The sequence below is a fragment of the Aedes albopictus genome, chromosome 2 (genome assembly GCF_035046485.1).
Source record: "Aedes albopictus strain Foshan chromosome 2, AalbF5, whole genome shotgun sequence".
NCBI lineage: Eukaryota > Metazoa > Arthropoda > Insecta > Diptera > Culicidae > Aedes > Aedes albopictus.
In genome coordinates this window covers 106,658,756-106,676,657 of record NC_085137.1, presented here as the reverse complement: position 1 = coordinate 106,676,657, position 17,902 = coordinate 106,658,756, and the positions used below count along the sequence as shown (strand labels likewise).

General features: G+C 42.8%; 1 protein-coding gene across 3 annotated transcripts in view; it reads left to right on the top strand.

The window, feature by feature from the left end:
• The window catches only part of LOC109420550 (chaoptin), a 611,746-nt gene that overhangs the window by 526,405 nt on the left and 67,439 nt on the right, over positions 1 to 17,902 (top strand). The gene's annotated exons all lie outside the window — the stretch shown is intronic.

Below are 17,902 nucleotides of genomic sequence, written 5' to 3'. Positions count from 1 at the left end.
CTAGTAATGTTCATTCATAATTCTTCCAGATTTTTTTTTTAGAAGTTCCTTAATAATTCTTCAAAAAGTTTTCCAGGAAATTTTGTCACATATTTGTCCGAATTTTTTTTTTCACTTACTCGTTCCGATATTTTTCCAGATTTTTTCAGTTCTTCTGGCAATTCGCTCTTGGATTTCTTAGGAAAATTCTTCCGTAAGCTCTTGAAAAAATATGTCCAGTTGTTGACCGGATTCCATAAACACTACATAGTACTACTTTAACATTTATTCCACACTATATACACTATATAAATTACATAAAACATAGAGATATGCGGACCCCTGACCGCCTGTTCCAACAAACTGAACCTAACTAAAATTGTGGGTTTAATCCTGAAGCTAATTAGGCCCTTTATACGTTGGATGAGTTCCAGTCGGATTGCCTACTGATCCTATCAATAGTCTTCGAACTCCATGTTGCACACAGAGAGAGTGAGTGATGCAGATTCGCCGCATTTGCATATAGAAATCTCACAAGCGTATGAAGGATGGGTGGGTAATGCTAGTCCCGAACATGCTCACCCACCCTGAAATGTCCGACATTTCTGAAATTTTACCAAGCCCATCGTTTGCTCCTTGTTCCATTCATAGCCGCTTTGAATGTACCGAAATTAGGGCTAGAAATACAGGTGTGCTTGCCCTCATTGACCTTGTTCCGTAACGCAATGAACCCAAAAACCGCAGAGCCACTATCCTCAATGGCTAATCGGATGTCCTAGGAAAACGCCGACCTGCCTTGGTCGTGTGAAACGTTTCCGTTGTAAAGACGACTGATGTTCCAATCATCGTCTCAATCCTTCTTGGGAGTAGGAAACTGAGTAAAACGCCAGATCAACCCTGTTAATCTCGTCGTCGTCAGTGTATCCTTCGATCATGAAATACCTTGGAAACTAGTTTCCCGTGGCCTTGGATAGAATCTTCCGAATGGTGCGAAAGATTCATCTAGCAGAGTGGATTTCTGCCCCGTAGCATTTCCCTTGAAACGCCTATGGTTGGTTGACTTGTTGCTCCAGTAGCCGCAAGTGCTTGCTATCATCCCAGTGACAACAGCATCCATAAACTCCCCTCGAGTTTATTTGGGGGACCACGCTAGTAGTGGTATCCAGGTATTCGCTTCAAAATTCCGGTCTCCGTAGCAAACTATTGATGTATTCCTATTGCCATCAATATCGTTATCCGCTGCGACAATCTGATTAGTGGTATTTGTATTTCTCCTTCGTAAACAGAGATTCTCGTTGAGTTGTGTTTCCAAAACCGATCTGCCGTTCCATCTCCCATCGATCTTCGTTTGTGTAACCATCCTAATTGTTGTCCAAATTACTGAATGACTTCTAGGTATCGTGAGAGCATGTCGTCAATTCGCTCATTTCGTAAATCGTCGTGAGTAGATGAGAAGAGAAATTTGCCGTTGTAGTGAACCGATGTACTATAGGCTTCGGCGGACATATACTGAACTAGCTTACTGACCTTACAGAAAGAGCCGGTGCTCTTCCACATATCCAACGTTTTCGTCATACACCACCACAGAAGTTCAAATCTTGCCAATACCGTCATGATAATCAAATGATCTGCGTATATGGAGAGGGGTAGGTAGCCTATGCGCAGACGATACACAGAGCCAGTCTTGTGCATTATCACCATCATAACACAAAAAAGCCGCAACATCAACATTGCCCTTCTTCTTCCATCAACGCTACAGCCGACCGTCTCTATGTTGCTATCGAACACATTCGAGACGAACGCATTGATACGGTGGCTGCCGCCGCCACGCTCTTTCTCTGCAAATCTCTTGAGTAGCCGAACGCTTCTTAACCGTCGTTCCGAAGCAGAGCTATGTCACTCACTGCGGGGTGACTCTCGTCTGAAAATGCCAGGATGAGGGTCAATTTGTTAAGTAGTATTGCATGGCGCAGCAAACACAAACATAGCACGCCCTATGAATAGAATGCAAAGCGTAGAACAAAAACTCGCTTCGGTGTTTCATCGTGTGGTTCGGAAACAAGAGACGATCGCTGCTGTTGGATGTGGTTGACTCTGCATTGAACGAGGGTTGGCTTGAGTGGCTTTTGCGTGAATCGATTATGTTTTGATGGACTGCGTTTGTCCTATGAAGTGATGGTTGGAGCGAGTGTCATTCGACATTGACCATCCTGAAACTGCACAACCCTGCACAGAGCACCTATTGCTCTATGTGTTCACAAACGAAAGTGCATAGTCGACGTACGATCCAAACTAGTTCAATCCATGTAATTAAAATTAGCGGTGGAAGATATTCACCGCCGCGATCGACGTGAATTGTGTTGCTTTGGTAGATGGTCCTATATGTGGTGTTTGGTGTTGATTGGATGTTCCTTGTGCCACCTTCGGTGTAATTTTCTCAATGCCAAGAAAGTGTTGTTTGGATAGATGTCTCCAAACTCGACACAGAGACCCATTCGCGTGTGAAGGTTATGAGATCCTCAGTTACGTCACTTCGATTAGTGACGTAGTTTCAATCCTCAGGAGTGTGGTGTTGTTTACCAAAAGGCTATCGGTTGATTCGGTTCGTTGAAAACAGACGTCCATGCACCTTCCTAATTTGATTGGGAATCGCCTTGCAACGCAGATTACCTGATGATTCCTTGGTTGTTTGCTTGTAGAAGCCCGTTTCGGTTGAGATGCCATTGTGATGGGAAAATTTGATGGTTAGTATTTATCCGTTGAAGCTTCGGCAAGACATATACACTGCATTTATATAATTTACCTGTGGAACAGAAATCCTCGCCGATGCAGTGCATGTCGTTTGCGATTCTATATTAACCGTGTTGGATGATGAGATCCCTCTTGCACATCGAGTCATCTCCGAGATGCCATGGCTTTTCCTCGATGTCTCGGTTGCGGAGGATGGCGCCTACTTCCATCGTGCAAATTGGGAGCTATAGTTGGAATTGCACGAAATCGTCGAGATGGTTTCCCGCTTGGTAAGTCCTTTGTGTAGTAGTTTGATGAGGCCCATTGAATCGAGTAAGTAGCAGTGAAAATGGCCTTTCCTTTTCCGTCCTTCCGGGGCCATCCGGCTCGAAGGACCATAATGTCGGGGAGCTTCCTTCGTCCAAGGCCCAACCCAACATCGAATTGGATGGCAGTTAGCCCACAGAAGGAGAGATGTGGGGGGGGGGGGGGTTGATCCTGATCGATACCAATCGATCCCCTTGAATTAGGCTGGCCAGGTTGGAGTCCATTTCGGTCTAATAACCACACTAAACACCGGATTCCATAAACACTACATAGTACTACTTTAACATTTATTCCACACTATATACACTATATAAATTACATAAAACATAGAGATATGCGGACCCCTGACCGCCTGTTCCAACAAACTGAACCTAACTAAAATTGTGGGTTTAATCCTGAAGCTAATTAGGCCCTTTATACGTTGGATGAGTTCCAGTCGGATTGCCTACTGATCCTATCAATAGTCTTCGAACTCCATGTTGCACACAGAGAGAGTGAGTGATGCAGATTCGCCGCATTTGCATATAGAAATCTCACAAGCGTATGAAGGATGGGTGGGTAATGCTAGTCCCGAACAGTGGATATTCTTCAATAAATACATGAGAACATTCTTCACGGTATTCTTTCAAAACATCCTAAACAAATTGTTATAGAAGTTATTCCTGGAATTCTTTAAGAAGTTTCTCGGGATATTCCTTCTAGAGTTACTCTGGGAAGCTTATCGAAAACTCCCAGAAATGCTTTCAAATGTTTCTTTGATAGGTCTTCCTATAGTTCCTCTGGCAGATCTTTCAAATCTTGCTTATGGAGGGCTAGCATAAGTTTTCTTGAGAGTTCATCCGAAACTTTCCTGTAGAATTTCTCTAGAAGTTTGTCAGGAAATTCGTCTAAAATTTAACTGGAAATTCTTTCTAGGGATCTTCTGGGCATTCTCAAAACTTACCGGGTGTCAGAAGTTCTCCCGGAAATTCTATCAGAAATGTTTTTCAGTAGTTCCGGGTTTTAATTTATCCAATGGCTCTGGCGTTCTTCCAAAGCTTTGGAATATCTTCCACAAGTTCGTCCGGGAACTCTTGCCGATATTCCTCCGTTAAAGTCTTTCTCGACTTACGCTAAAACTCGTTCAAGAGCTAAACTTTGGAAGAAGCCCACGACAAATTAGGCATTCAACATTACAAGGAATGTCTGATGTACTTCCTAAACAATATTTGCCAGAGTTCCTCAATTTTCTTCCAGGGGTTCTTTAACTTCCAAGAATTTCTTCAAGTATTCTGAAAATTCTTAAAGGATTTCCTCTGGGACTTTTTCAGAAATTTTACAGAAGATTCTAGCAGAAATGTTTCCAAATATTCCACCGAGGATTTGTTTTCGTTAATTCCATTAAAGGTCTCTCCTATAATTACTCCAAGAAATCCTTCAAGATTTTCTCCAGGGTTTTCTCCAAATATTCTTTCAAAACTTAATTTAAAAAACTTGCTCTGTGAATTCTTTCAAATCTTCTCATATAATTTTCTTTATAAATTCCTCCAAGGATTTTTCCATTTATTTCTGAAAAACTCCTACAGGAATTTCCGAAGATTCCTCTAGAATTTTTTAGAGGAATTCTTTCTGAAATTCGCATAAGTGTTTCTCGATAGATTCTTGAAGGATTTCTCTGAAAATTTCTGAAGGATCCCCCAGAAAATGTTTCTGAAATATTGGGACGGAGTACGCGGTAATTGATAACGACTGGACGACACTTCACTTTAATATATACTTTATTAATTATTTGCACTTGAGGAGACGGGTACACTTGCGTCCGTACTGCCCAACGGTCGGATGAAAAGCGAACGATCAGAAGTGATCGTTCTAACAAGAAAGCTATTTGCTATAATTTTACTAGCTAATTCTATAAAAGATATCTAGATACTACAATCTCTCCCGGCTTAAACAAGTTTTACAATCTTTTACAATAATAAACTCTACAATACTATTTCAAATCAAAAAGGTTTCACATCACACTTTAAACTATTTCGGGTACTTTAGACGGGGTTGCCCTTTCAAACGATTAGAACGTCGAACTTTCGGTGATTTTGATTCAATTCTTCGGCGCTTGTTATGCTTCTTTCTTCGCTTAACTTTGTTGCTTAGCTGGTCACCTTCCGCTTGCTTGAGAATTTGGCCCGATATCACGATCCTCACGGTCATCAGCATTGGTGATTTCTGCCGGTCTTGGCTGGACAATCGGCAAGCATGGATGGAACTTGTCGGACAGGTTCGAAAGTCGTATTTGGTTTGCATGTACCATACGAACATTCCCTTCAATACTGATCAAGTATGTTATTGGACTATTTTTTTTTTTGAAGAATGATAGCAGGTATCCATCGCACGACTTCCTTGAAGTGGTTGCGATACAACACTTTTTCTCCCGGCTTAAACGACTTTTGTTTAAGTTTTCCTTCCTTTTCCATCGATTTAGGGTTCGAAACCACTGAAGGTTTAGGAATTGGAGGACTGACTTCTACTTTTCGGGGGTTAACCGAATTCAGTAGAGTGCGTGGAGTGTATGCAAACACCAAAGACGGAGGAGAACGATTTGTTGAAGTCGTTGGAGTATTCCGATAGTTAATCAAAAATCGATTGATTTTTCGCGACATGGACAATTGCCTGCATTTTTCGTCCAGAAGGTACTTTTTCAAGACGTCCTTGACTGTACGCACACCCCTCTCGGCCAACCCGTTCGACTGAGGGTGGTAGGGAGGCGTCTTGGTAACTTTGACGTCATTAGCTTCCAGAAAGGACACAAATTGTTCTGAATTAAAGGGTGGCCCATTATCAGAAACGACTTCTTCAGCGATACCAAAAAGGGCAAAAAACGACTCCAGATGTTCTATCAGTTGAACACTGGTAGAACTTTTCAACAATTGAACATCAATGAACTTCGAGAACGCATCAATGATGATCAAGGCCGTATGGCCTTCCAAATAGAAGAGGTCCAAATGGATCCTTTGGAAAGGTCTTTGACACTTTGGCCATGTCGATTCCACCTTTTCTTTCGGAACCGGTTGGCGCTGTTGGCAGATCTTACAGCTTTGAACAAAATCAGACAAGTCTTTATCAAAACTTTTCCACCAAACATAGGTTCTCCCAAGCATCTTCATTCTAACAATGCCGTCATGGCTAGCATGAAGTTGATTGATTACAGCCGGTTGCAGACTATCGGGTATGACAACCCGATCATTGAAGAACAATACATTATCATCAATTCCAAGATGTGAATTGAACTGAAAGAACGGTTTTAAGACGGTATCCACCGTCTTTGGCCAACCGTGTAAGACAGACTCGCGAACTTTCACCAAAACTGGATCAGATTTCTGGTGTTTCTGCACCCCTTGTAAATTTACGATGTCTACAGAACCGGTCAAATTTTTGAGACCAAGGCCGATGTGCTCCGCATCTGTGGGTTCATTTAATGGAAGACGGGAAAGGGCGTCAGCATGGCTCATGAACTTTCCTGGTCGGTGTTCAATGGAGTAGTCATAATTAGACAACATCACAGCCCACCTTTGCAATCTTGTAGCTACGATAGCAGACGTCCCTTTAACTGGATTGAAATAGTTATTTATGCAACAAGTTGCAAAATGATGATTTTTTCAGCACGAGTCGTACATTTATCCAACGAGGCTTGCCGAGTTTTGCAACGAGTTGCATACAAAGTTTTTTGTAATTGCAAAAAATACTCATCCAGTATAATCTTGCTACGCGTACATGTATCAAGACGAACCACGTGGCAGCATTCATGCGCATCAGCTTGGTGCTTTTGTTTGATCAGGTAGGCTATGATAGGGTAGGTGTCAGAAATTTGCAAACTCCCGTCGTCGTCATACCGCAACCGCACCATGGGCAAGAGCAAAAGTAGCTTCAGCTGCTGCTTCTACGCCTTATCTACAGTCTTAAATCTGAATCTGGATAGTCCTGATTCGAATTCAAGCTCATTAGAGGATGTAGATGTAGCAGCAGTTTCTACGGTAGCATCGAAATTTATCGAAAAGTGGGTTCTGACAAAGGTGCCGAAAAGTACTACTTTTCAGCACTCTTAAGAGTGCCGAAAAGTAGTACTTTTCGGCACTTTAGTTTTAGTGAAGAAAAGTAGGCCGTTTCAACGTTACAACCGCGAGTGAAAAGTAGGGGAAAACGCAACGCAATTACAAAAATTTCTTTTATGCAATTCTGTATTATAATTTACATTTTACTTAATTCATTTCGGTATCATAATGGCCAGTTTTTCCGAACTGGTTCATTATGCAACTGAAATAAGTTGCATAATGAAAAATAGTTGTATAATGTTCATAATGCAACTCATTTGAGTTGCATTATGAACATTATGCAACTCAAATGAGTTGCATTATGAAAAAAAAAATCATTGCATCGGCAAGCCTCGTTGGATAAATGTACGACTCGTGCTGAAAAAATCAACTTTTTGCAACTCATTACATAAATAACTATAATCGCACTGTTGTCAGTGACGAGTTTGAACTTAGCGCCATACAAGTATTTATGGAACTTGTTTATTCCAATAATTACAGCCAAGGCTTCTTTATGCACTTGTGCATAATTTTCTTGAGCCGGCGATAAGGTCGAGGAAGCGAAGCACACAGGCTTTTCCTCGCCATTGACCACATGAGACAGGACAGCCCCTAGGCCATATGGACTTGCATCGACTGCCAATACGATCGGTTTCGCAGGATCGCAAGGCTCGAGTAAATCATTTTCTGACAATAATGCCTTAGTTTTCTCAAACGCTACCTGGCAGTTTGGCGACCAAACAAATCGACTGTTCTTCCTCAGAAGATTATACAGCGGACGGAGTTCTATCGACAGATTAGGGAGGAATCTGTGATAGTAATTTAATAGTCCCAGATACGCTTGTAGCTGGGTGACATTTTTAGGTGACGGGGCGTTCAATATGGCCTCGACTTTCGACGGATCTGGGCGTATACCGTCTGACGTGATAGTATATCCCAGATGATTGACTTTTTCAACGTAAAAACACGATTTGCTCAAGTTAATTCGAACGTTATGATCGTTTAACTTTCGCAGGACAATTAGAAGATTGGCGTGACACTCTTCACGGTTGCGGCCACCGACAATTATGTCGTCCAAATAAGGAACTCCGGGTGAATCCACGAGAATCTGATCGATTATAATCGATAATTATCGATTGGAAAATCGCCGACGCGGAAGCTAAGCCAAAAGGCATCCGCGTAAACTGAAAAAAGCCCCGTTGAGTGTTCACGGTGCACGAAACCTGTGAAGCTTTCGAGAGCGTGACTTGTAAATACGCTCCGGAGAGATCAACCTTACATAAAACTTTCCAGTTTGCCAACTGAGCTAAAACATCGTCCATCCGTGGTAGCGGATAATGTTCGACAGTGGTATGACGGTTGAGGGCAGCCTTGCCGTCAAGACAAATTCTGACGGTGCCATCTTTTTTAGGCACTACCACGATGGGGCTTGCCCAAGGTGATGAACGAACTGGGACCAGGATACCGTCCTGGACAAGTTTGTCAAGACTTTCGTCCACATTTTCTCGGAGCGAGAAGGGACGGTATAAGCCTTATGAAAAACAGGTGTTGTATCGGGTTTCAACACAATGTCAGCCGTAAAACCGGTAATCACATTTTCCGGCGGCTCAGAAAACACGTTTAGAAATTTCGTTTTAAGCTCAGTATCGAAGGATTGTCCTGACTTACCGACCGACTTAAGCGAGAAAGTTTTCCGCCATCCAGGGAAAATCAGGTCCAGACCGTCACGGCCTAGTAACGGATGTACTGTGCGGTCAGTGGGAATAATCACCAACTCTAGTTGACCTTGGATTCCTGATGAAGCGGAGACTCGAATGCCAACAGTTCCCATTGGCGTAATGCGTTGGCCTGAAACGGAAACAAATTCTAAAGCAGTGGGAACTAACTTACACTCAGAAAAATGCTTTTGATACGTATCTGTGGATATTACACTCCGACACGCCCCACAGTCCACCTCGAAATCGAGACGACGACCTTGACAATTCAATGTCACGAACTCTAGAGCGTCGACCTTGTTGAGAGAGTTGAGGTTGCTAGTAGACGCCTGCTCCAGTATGGACAAACTGCAATCATCCTCCGGTTCTGCCGCATTATTCGGCAGTGAAGACGGTGACGATGGCCTTTCTGCATCGATCGACTCCGCCAACAGATTCAGTCGAAGAACTTCTACCGCTTCAGCCATTTCAGCGACACGTTGGTTTCCTCCAGACTTTTTCGACGACGACGACGACGACGGTTTCACTCTACAACATGTTGACACGTGGCCTTGTTTCCCGCACGAGTAGCAGGTCCAACTGTGAGCCGGGCAAGTTGCCGGAAACATGGTTTATCTTGCTTCATAGACGACCGACCTGACTTGAAATCCGGTGCTCGGGCACCATTTTGCTTTGTTTTATGGACCGGATTCCGCTTCTCCCTCATTGCAGCTACCACGTGGTTTGATTGCGACGACATTTCCTTGATCTGGCTACGCGCTGCCTCCCAGCTCCGACCGATTGATCACGCTTTATCGAAAGTCAGCTCAGGCTCCGTTAACAGCTTTTTCCGCAAACTTTGGTCGTTGATTCCCGCGACGAATTGATCCCGAAGCGCATCCGACAGGAAATCTCCAAACTTACACGACTGGGCAGTGGCTTTTAGGTTGATAATGAACTTGGTCACGCTCTGTGACGACATTTGCTCACACTTGCGGAATTTGTACCTTTCCGCGACGATATTCGTGGTTGGATCGAGGTGCTTTTTGAGGAGACCGACCAGATCCTCGTAGGACTTCGTACGTGGATCCTCCGGTGAACTCAACCTAGCTGCGCGATTGAGTATAGGCTGGGACCAGCCACCGTGACCAACACCGGCACTTTTTTATCGTCCGGCATGTCATTGACGAGGAAGAACATTTCCAAACGGTTCACATATTCCCCGAAATTCTCCCCGACGACGTACTGTTCGATCTGGCCGAACATGCCAGCACGAACTATTGGAGCAGCACCTACTGCTTCCATTTTCAACGCGCTCTGCGCTACACCACTTGCACCTGCAGACTCCGTCATTTTGAGGTTAGGGTTTCCATTCACCACGTGTTCGCGACCGACTAAAATGCACGCGCTATTGTTGCTTTCACTGAACGAATACTTTTCACTAATTTACACTCGTCGCCAAGTTGAAATATTATGACGGAGTACGCGGTAATTGATAACGACTGGACGACACTTCACTTTAATATATACTTTATTAATTATTTGCACTTGAGGAGACTGGTACACTTGCGTCCGTACTGCTCAACGGTCGGATGAAAAGAGAACGATCAGAAGTGATCGTTCTAACAAGAAAGCTATTTGCTATAATTTTACTAGCTAATGCTATAAAAGATATCTAGATACTACAGCTTCAATGGATTTCTCCAAGAACCATCCTAATGATGTATTCAAAATGCTTCCTAAAATTTGCATTCAATTTTCGACAGGCATTCCTTCTAATTTTTTGGTAACATTCCTCCAGAAGATATACTAAGGACATAGGCAAGAGTTTTTACCAGAAATCCTACAAGAATGCTTCCAAGATTACCTCCAGAAGTCGCTCCAACGATACTTTCATGAATTCCACAGGACTTCCATCGAGTTTCAAAGAGTTTACTGGGAGAAGGCGAATTCCTGGGTGTTCAAGGGGTTTCATTTGCGTTCAAGAGGTTTCCAAGGGATTATAGGAGTGCTATAAAAATTTTCAGGGATTTTCAAGACGTTTTAGGGGCATTCAGGGAGATTTCAGGGGAGTTCCAGGAGGTTTTAAGTGGCTTCATAAGCGTTTCATGACGTTGCAGGAGGTATCAGGGATGTTCCAGAGCATTTCAGAGCCGTTCCAGGGGGTATGAAGAGATTTCAAGGGCCTTTCTGGGAATTTGAGCGGTATTCCAGTGTTCCAGATGATTTCAGCGGCGTTTCATGCGTTTCAAGGGTGTTGAAAGGGGTATCAACGGCGTTACAGCAGGTTTGAAAGGCGTTTAAAGGGTTAACAATGATTTTGAGGAGCGTTCCAGAAGATTTTAGTGCCGATCTGGGTAATTCCAATAGTGATCCAGAGGGCTTTAGGGCCAGAAGGCTTTCAATCGCTTCCACAAGAGATCGAGGTGCGTTCTAGAGGCTTTTCAGGGATGTTCTAGGGGTAGTATGGGCGTTCTAGAGGCTTTTCAGGGATGTTCTAGGGGTAGTATGGGATGTTCTAGGGGTTGTATGGGCGTTCCAGGGAATTTATGGGGCATCCAAGGGGGTTTCAAAGGATTTCAAGAGGTTTTAAGGGCTTTTCAGGTATTTGTGGGGTATTACAGGGTTGTTCTTGTTAATTTCGGGTTTCAAGAGGTTTCAGGGTTGCTTCAGTGGAGTACAGAGCGTTCCAGGGGTGTTCCTTGAGTTTCAAGGCGTTTCAGATGTGATTCAGGGGATTTCAGGAAGTCTCAGAAGAATTTCAAGCACTTTCAGAAGAGTTCCAGAGCATTCCAGCAGTGTTCTATGGTTTTTCATGGGTTTTTAAACGGTTTCAGTAACGTTCCAGAAGATTTAGGGGCGTTTTAGAGGTTTTCAAGTGGTTTATAGGTGTTCGTACCATGGCGTTTCAGGGAAATTAAGGCGAGTTTCAGGGGGTTTCAATGAGTTTCAGGGGAGCTTCAGGATTTCATAAGTATTCCAGGGTGTTTTGGTGGCGTTCCAGATGTTTCTAAGGGGTTCAAGGGCGTTTCTGTGGCGTTCAAGGGCGTTCAGCGGCATTACAGAAGGTTCAGGGGTGTTGCAGGGTGGTTCAAGGGCTTTTCAGGGATTTACAAGGGTTTTCATGGGCCCTCCATTTCTCGGAAGGGTTTCAAGCACTTTCAGAAGAGTTCCAGAGGCGTTTAAGGGGGTTCCGGGAGATTTTAAGAGCGTTCCAGGGATTTTCCAAAAGTTTATGGTGGTTGCATGGGCGGGGGTCAGGGGCATCATCTCAACCAAACGGAAATCCCATTGGCATTCTCCTGAAATTTCCTGAAGCTACTGAGGACCCCCGTAAACCTGAGGGGAACTGACGTATTTTCGGCAGTTTTGTTCTCTTGGTCAAGGTGGGGTGTTTTGAAACCTGTTGAACTCAAAGTCGGCCTCAAACCCTTCCCAAGTTAGCTGAATTATATGACAAAGTTTCAGGCTATTTGGCCGACAAAATCCCTCCATGACGAAGGGAACAAACCTGCCGATAATACTCAAAGTCACTCTATTTATAACAGATAAATTAAAATTTCAACTAGCAGTATCGAGCGATCAATTATAAACGTTTGCAAGTTAGTGTTAGTCGAGTTAGCTTTAGAATACGTTCAACATTTGGATGCCCGACTTCCGGTATAAATGTTTTTATTCTTCTTCTTCTTTATGGCTCTACGTTCCCACTGGAACTTTGGCCTGCCTCGCTTCAACTTAATGTTCTTTGAGCATTTCCACAGTTATTAACCTTCACATACCCGCACCGTGACATCTCATTTTCAAAATGCTGGCAGTTCGTCAATTTTCAGCCGATTTTTTCGAAGTCGCCCTCAATCGATCATAATTTGGTGCTAGTTTATTATACTCAAGTGGCCATGCAACATCCGGAACCATTCCGGAGATATTCCGGATTGCACTGGGGTCACGGGGGTGCCAAAATGGCAAAAAGTGATTATTTCGTGGGTTATTGTATTTGAATCATCAATTTTCAGCGTAATTTTTGTTGCGAGCAATGAAACACAACTGCAATAACCAGATTTGTATAAGTTGACCGATCCGGACCACCGTGACAGGTTCCGCGGGGGCCTCATTGGGGACACTTTTGGTTTTCAACCAAAACATGTCATGCGACGTATCAAACTCCATGATTTCGAGAGAATGAGACAAAAAAGGTACACTGAAGTATGTATCAACTGATATGGCCGCTCCGGAACACCTGGAACAGGTTCCGCGGGGGCCTCATTGGGGACACTTCTGTTTTCAACCAAAACAAGTCATGCGACGTATCAAACTTCCAGATTTCGAAAGAATAAGACAGAAAAGGTAGACTGAAGTATGTATCAACTCATATGGCCGCTCCGGAACACCTGGAACAGGTTCCGCGGGGGCCTCATTGGGGACACTTCTGTTATTCAACCAAAACAAGTCGTGCGACGTATCAAACTTCATGATTTCGGGAGAATGAGACAGAAAAGGTAGACTGAAGTATGTATCAACTCATACGGCCGCTCCGGAACACCTGGAACAGGTTCCGCGGGGGTCTCATTGGGGACACTTCTGTTTTTTAACCAAAACAAGTCGTGCGACGTATCAAACTTCATGATTTCGGGAGAATGAGATAGAAAAGGTAGACTGAAGTATGTATCAACTCATATTATAAGTATAAAAAGTATTTTTGGAAATGAACATCTAACCTTTTATTTTTTTCAAACATATGTCCATTTTTCAGAAAATATACAGCTTGTGTACGTTTTGTGGATTGCTTAATCTAAATTTAAAAGGAACCTATAGGAAGTTTTCTAGAGCGCCCTTTCAAGTCGATACCGAGTCGAGTCTACTTAATTTTATCTTTTCTGGCTTATTCATTCGAAATCATAAAGTTTGATATGTTGCACGGCAGGTTTTGATTGTAAACCAGAAGTGTCATCAATGACGCCACCGCGGAACCTGTGCTAGATATGCCGAGGTGGCCATATTAGTTGACACAGACTTACGTCTATCATTTTTGGCTCATTCATTCTAAATCATAATGTTTGGTACGGCGCACGACATGTTTTGATTGAAAACAAGAAGTGTCTCCAATGAGGCCCCGGAAAACCTGTGCAAGATGTTCCGGGTGGTCATATTAGGTGATATAGACTATAGTCTATCATTTCTAGTTTATTTATTTGAAATCATGAGGTTTGATACGTCGCACGACATGGTTTGGTTGAAAACCAGAAGTGTCCCCAATGAGGCCCCCGCGGAACCTGTTCCAGGTGTTCCGGAGCGGCCATATCAGTTGATACATACTTCAGTCTACTTTTTCTGTCTCATTCTCTCGAAATCAGGAAGTTTGATACGTCGCACGACTTGTTTTGGTTGAAAAACAGAAGTGTCCCCAATGAGGCCCTCGCGGAACGTGTTTCAGGTGTTCCGGAGCGGCCATATGAGTTGATACATACTTCAGTCTACTTTTTCTGACTCATTCTCTCGAAATCAGGAAGTTTGATATGTCGCACGACTTGTTTTGGTTGAAAAACAGAAGTGTCCCCAATGAGGCCCCCGCGGAACCTGTTTCAGGTGTTCCGGAGCGGCCATATCAGTTGAAACATACTTCAGTGTAACTTTTCTGTCTCATTCTCTCGAAATCATGAAGTTTGATACGTCGCATGACATGTTTTGGTTGAAAACCAAAAGTGTCCCCAATAAGGCCCCCGCGGAACCTGTCAAAGTGGTCCGGATCGGTCAACTTATAAAAATCTGGTTATTGCAGTTGTGTTTCATTGCTCGCAACAAAAATTACGCTGAAAATTGATGATTCAAATACAATAACCCACGAAATAATCATTTTTTTGCCATTTTGGCACCCCCCTGACCCCAGTACAATCCGGAATATCTCCGGAATGGTTCCGGATGTTGCATGGCCACTTGAGTATAATAAACTAGCACCAATTTATGATCGATTGAGGGCGACTTCAAAAAAATCGGCTGAAAATTGACGAAATGCCAGCATTTTGAAAATGAGATGTCAAGGTGCGGGTATGTGAAGGTTAATTTCAGGGCTCTCTTTGCCTGACATTGCATGGATTTGTATATTGTGAGCCAAGTACAATCATATACTATGCCAAGGGAGTCGAGCAAATTTTCCCGACTGGAACGGGAATCGAACTGGAGACACCACATGTTTTTATTTCTCTTAGAAAATAAAATTTAAGGGAATTCAAATTCATTGAAAAGTGTAAGAAATGACAGGATCTAGACGATTACTGGATATTTGTACACTACTGTGTATCTGTCAAAGGATGCAAATTCTTAGTGGAATTAAAAGGAACAGTACTTTATCCTAGTTTCTTTTACTTAGAATCTAACAAATTTGGAAATAATTCCAAAAACTGGGATAAAATGGCAGTCATTGCACAATTATGGATCAATCTGTTACAATTAGTCAGGCTTTTCATCATGTAATTCAAATGAGATTTAGTCATGATTGTTCTATGACTGCATTTTTCAATCAAAATGTATAAGTAAGTGCCTCAATTGAAACAAAAGTCAAGGTCACATTAAAGGTGATCCAGTTCAAATGAAATCCTCCTATCTAATGAACGAGAACGTCTTCGAGATTTGGAATTGAAATGAAATACCTCAGTTTGATGGAAACGAATGATCCACAGATGAGTCCCTCAGTCTATGCTCCATACACCAAGGCTAGCTCTATTTTTAGTTTGATTAAAACCCAGAAAATGGCCTAAGGCTTCCATCATCATTGAAGTGCAAGAGCAGCAGAGGGCTTCCTACCTTTCCATCCATTTAGAACAGGGGTTCCCAACCTTTTTAAGGTGGCGATCCCCTTTAAGAATTGTCAAAACATCCGCGGTCCAATGACAATTTTCAGAAAAAAAACCCGAATTAATCCACCTAGCGGTAATGGTGCCTTTCTCGTGCTTTAAAATATCCTTTCAACAAAACTCGAGCGACATGTTGATGACATTGACATAAATACAAAATGAAAACTGCTTGCTAAGTCTACTCAATATGGATACATTTTATATGTATTAGCATAACATCCAATATTCAGAAAATATAAGACAACGATCCAAAACTCAAACCAAACAAGTATCATGAAGCCGCAAAATTTTGAAACGTCATTTTAGATTTTCCGGTCATCATTTTATGACTCCGGATATCTACCCCAACTAAACTAACCGCCATCTTGAACATTGAGACACCATCTTGGATGTTCTGTTACATAGTTTACATAGTTTTAGAGCTCAAAATTCTTAAAATTCCTTAAAACAGCCACCATCTTCTGTTGACGCGATCAAATTCTTATTTTTCCATTCAACGTTGACCCATCCTGCTATAAATTTACACCCTAGGAATCTGAAATGGTACGATTTGATGAGATCGCTTTAGTTTTGTCTATATTTTGTTCTCATAAATGAGAACTTAGACCTATTCGTCACTGTAGTTCATACCTAAATGTTCATCAGGCCATTAAACAAAGCCACGATTTAATTTTTCACATGAACGTTGGCTCTGCTACACAACAACTAGTCTCTAATGTGATCTAAGGCTATTTTCTTGCTACCGTTAATTAGATTATCAAAAAAATCTGGGATCTGATGTGTTGTATGTATGGGTTTGGTTCATTTTTATATTTTGTAATTTCCGGTGAGATACCCGGATCTGATTCAATGACATTACCGTTTGTCCCAATTATGGTCTGAGAATATTTTATTGCTATTTATTCACCTTTACCTAATCACCGCGATTTGATATATCGCATGAATGGGTTTGCTTTACTTTTACTTCTAACCACTTTCGAAGCCACAGCTGAACCCGCAACACTACTGGGAATCTAATGTGGTCTGACCCTATTTTTCCATCAGGTTGTCGATAAGTCGTGATCAGTCCTTCGTTCTACTGCTCGTGTTGTGTGTAGGTAAGAGGTAACGATAGCGCACGAATGTAACAAAGCCGACTGACACCCGACTGCGGAAACGAAATGAAGGTAGTAAAAAGTGTCGAATGTTTACAAGACTGGTCGTGATTTGATGTACCGCATCCATGGGTTTGGTTAAATTTTACATTTTACCACCCGGATCTGATTCCGGGTAACTACCGGCTGTACCAAATATGGTCTAACATTATTGTCTTGTTAACTGCTCATCGGTTTAAACAAAAACGCTGCAAATTGAGGGTGTCACATGCAGGGTTTGACAATTTCGACGGGACTCTCTGAACCAATTCCGGACCACTACCAGTGACGTAAGGCTATTTTCTAGCTAACTGTTCATCAGTTTATCGCAAAAACCACGATTTGATGTGTCACATGCCTGGATTTGGTTCACTTTTACATTTGGCCTCTTCCGGCCACTCAAACCCGATTCCGAAACACTTGCTGACCGTTCATTAGGTAATCTAAAAAGCCGCTATTTGATGTGACGCATGTACGGGTTTGTTTCTCTTTCAGATTTAACCACTTCGGCGGGAACCCCGGAACGGGTTCCGGAACACTACTGGTTCAGATATGATCTGAGATGGTTTTCTTGCTCATTGTCCATCAGGTCATCGAAAATGCCGTGGTTTGATGTGTCGCATGTATGGGTTTGGTTCAATTGTATATTTGGCCACTTCCAGCGGGACGCCTAGAACCGGTTCCGGAACACTACCGGTTCAGGTATGGTCTGAGATGATTTTCCTGCTCGTTATCCATCAGGTCATCGAAAATGCCGTGGTTTGATGTGCCGCATGCATGGGTTTGGTTCAATTGTATATTTGGCCACTTCCAGCGGGACGCCTAGAACCGGTTTCGGAACACTACTGGTTCAGATATGATCTCAGACTATTTTTCTGCTTACCGCTCATCAGGTTATCGAAAATGCCGTAGTTTGATGTGTCGCATGCATGGGTTTGGTTCACTTGTATATTTGGCCACTTCCAGCGGGACGACTAGAACCGGTTCCGGAACACTACCGGTTCAGATATGGTCTGAGATGATTTTCCTGATCATTGTCCATCAGGTCATCTAAAATGCCATGGTTTGATGTGTCGCTTGCATGGGTTTGGTTCAATTGTATATTTGGCCACTTCCAGCGGGACGCC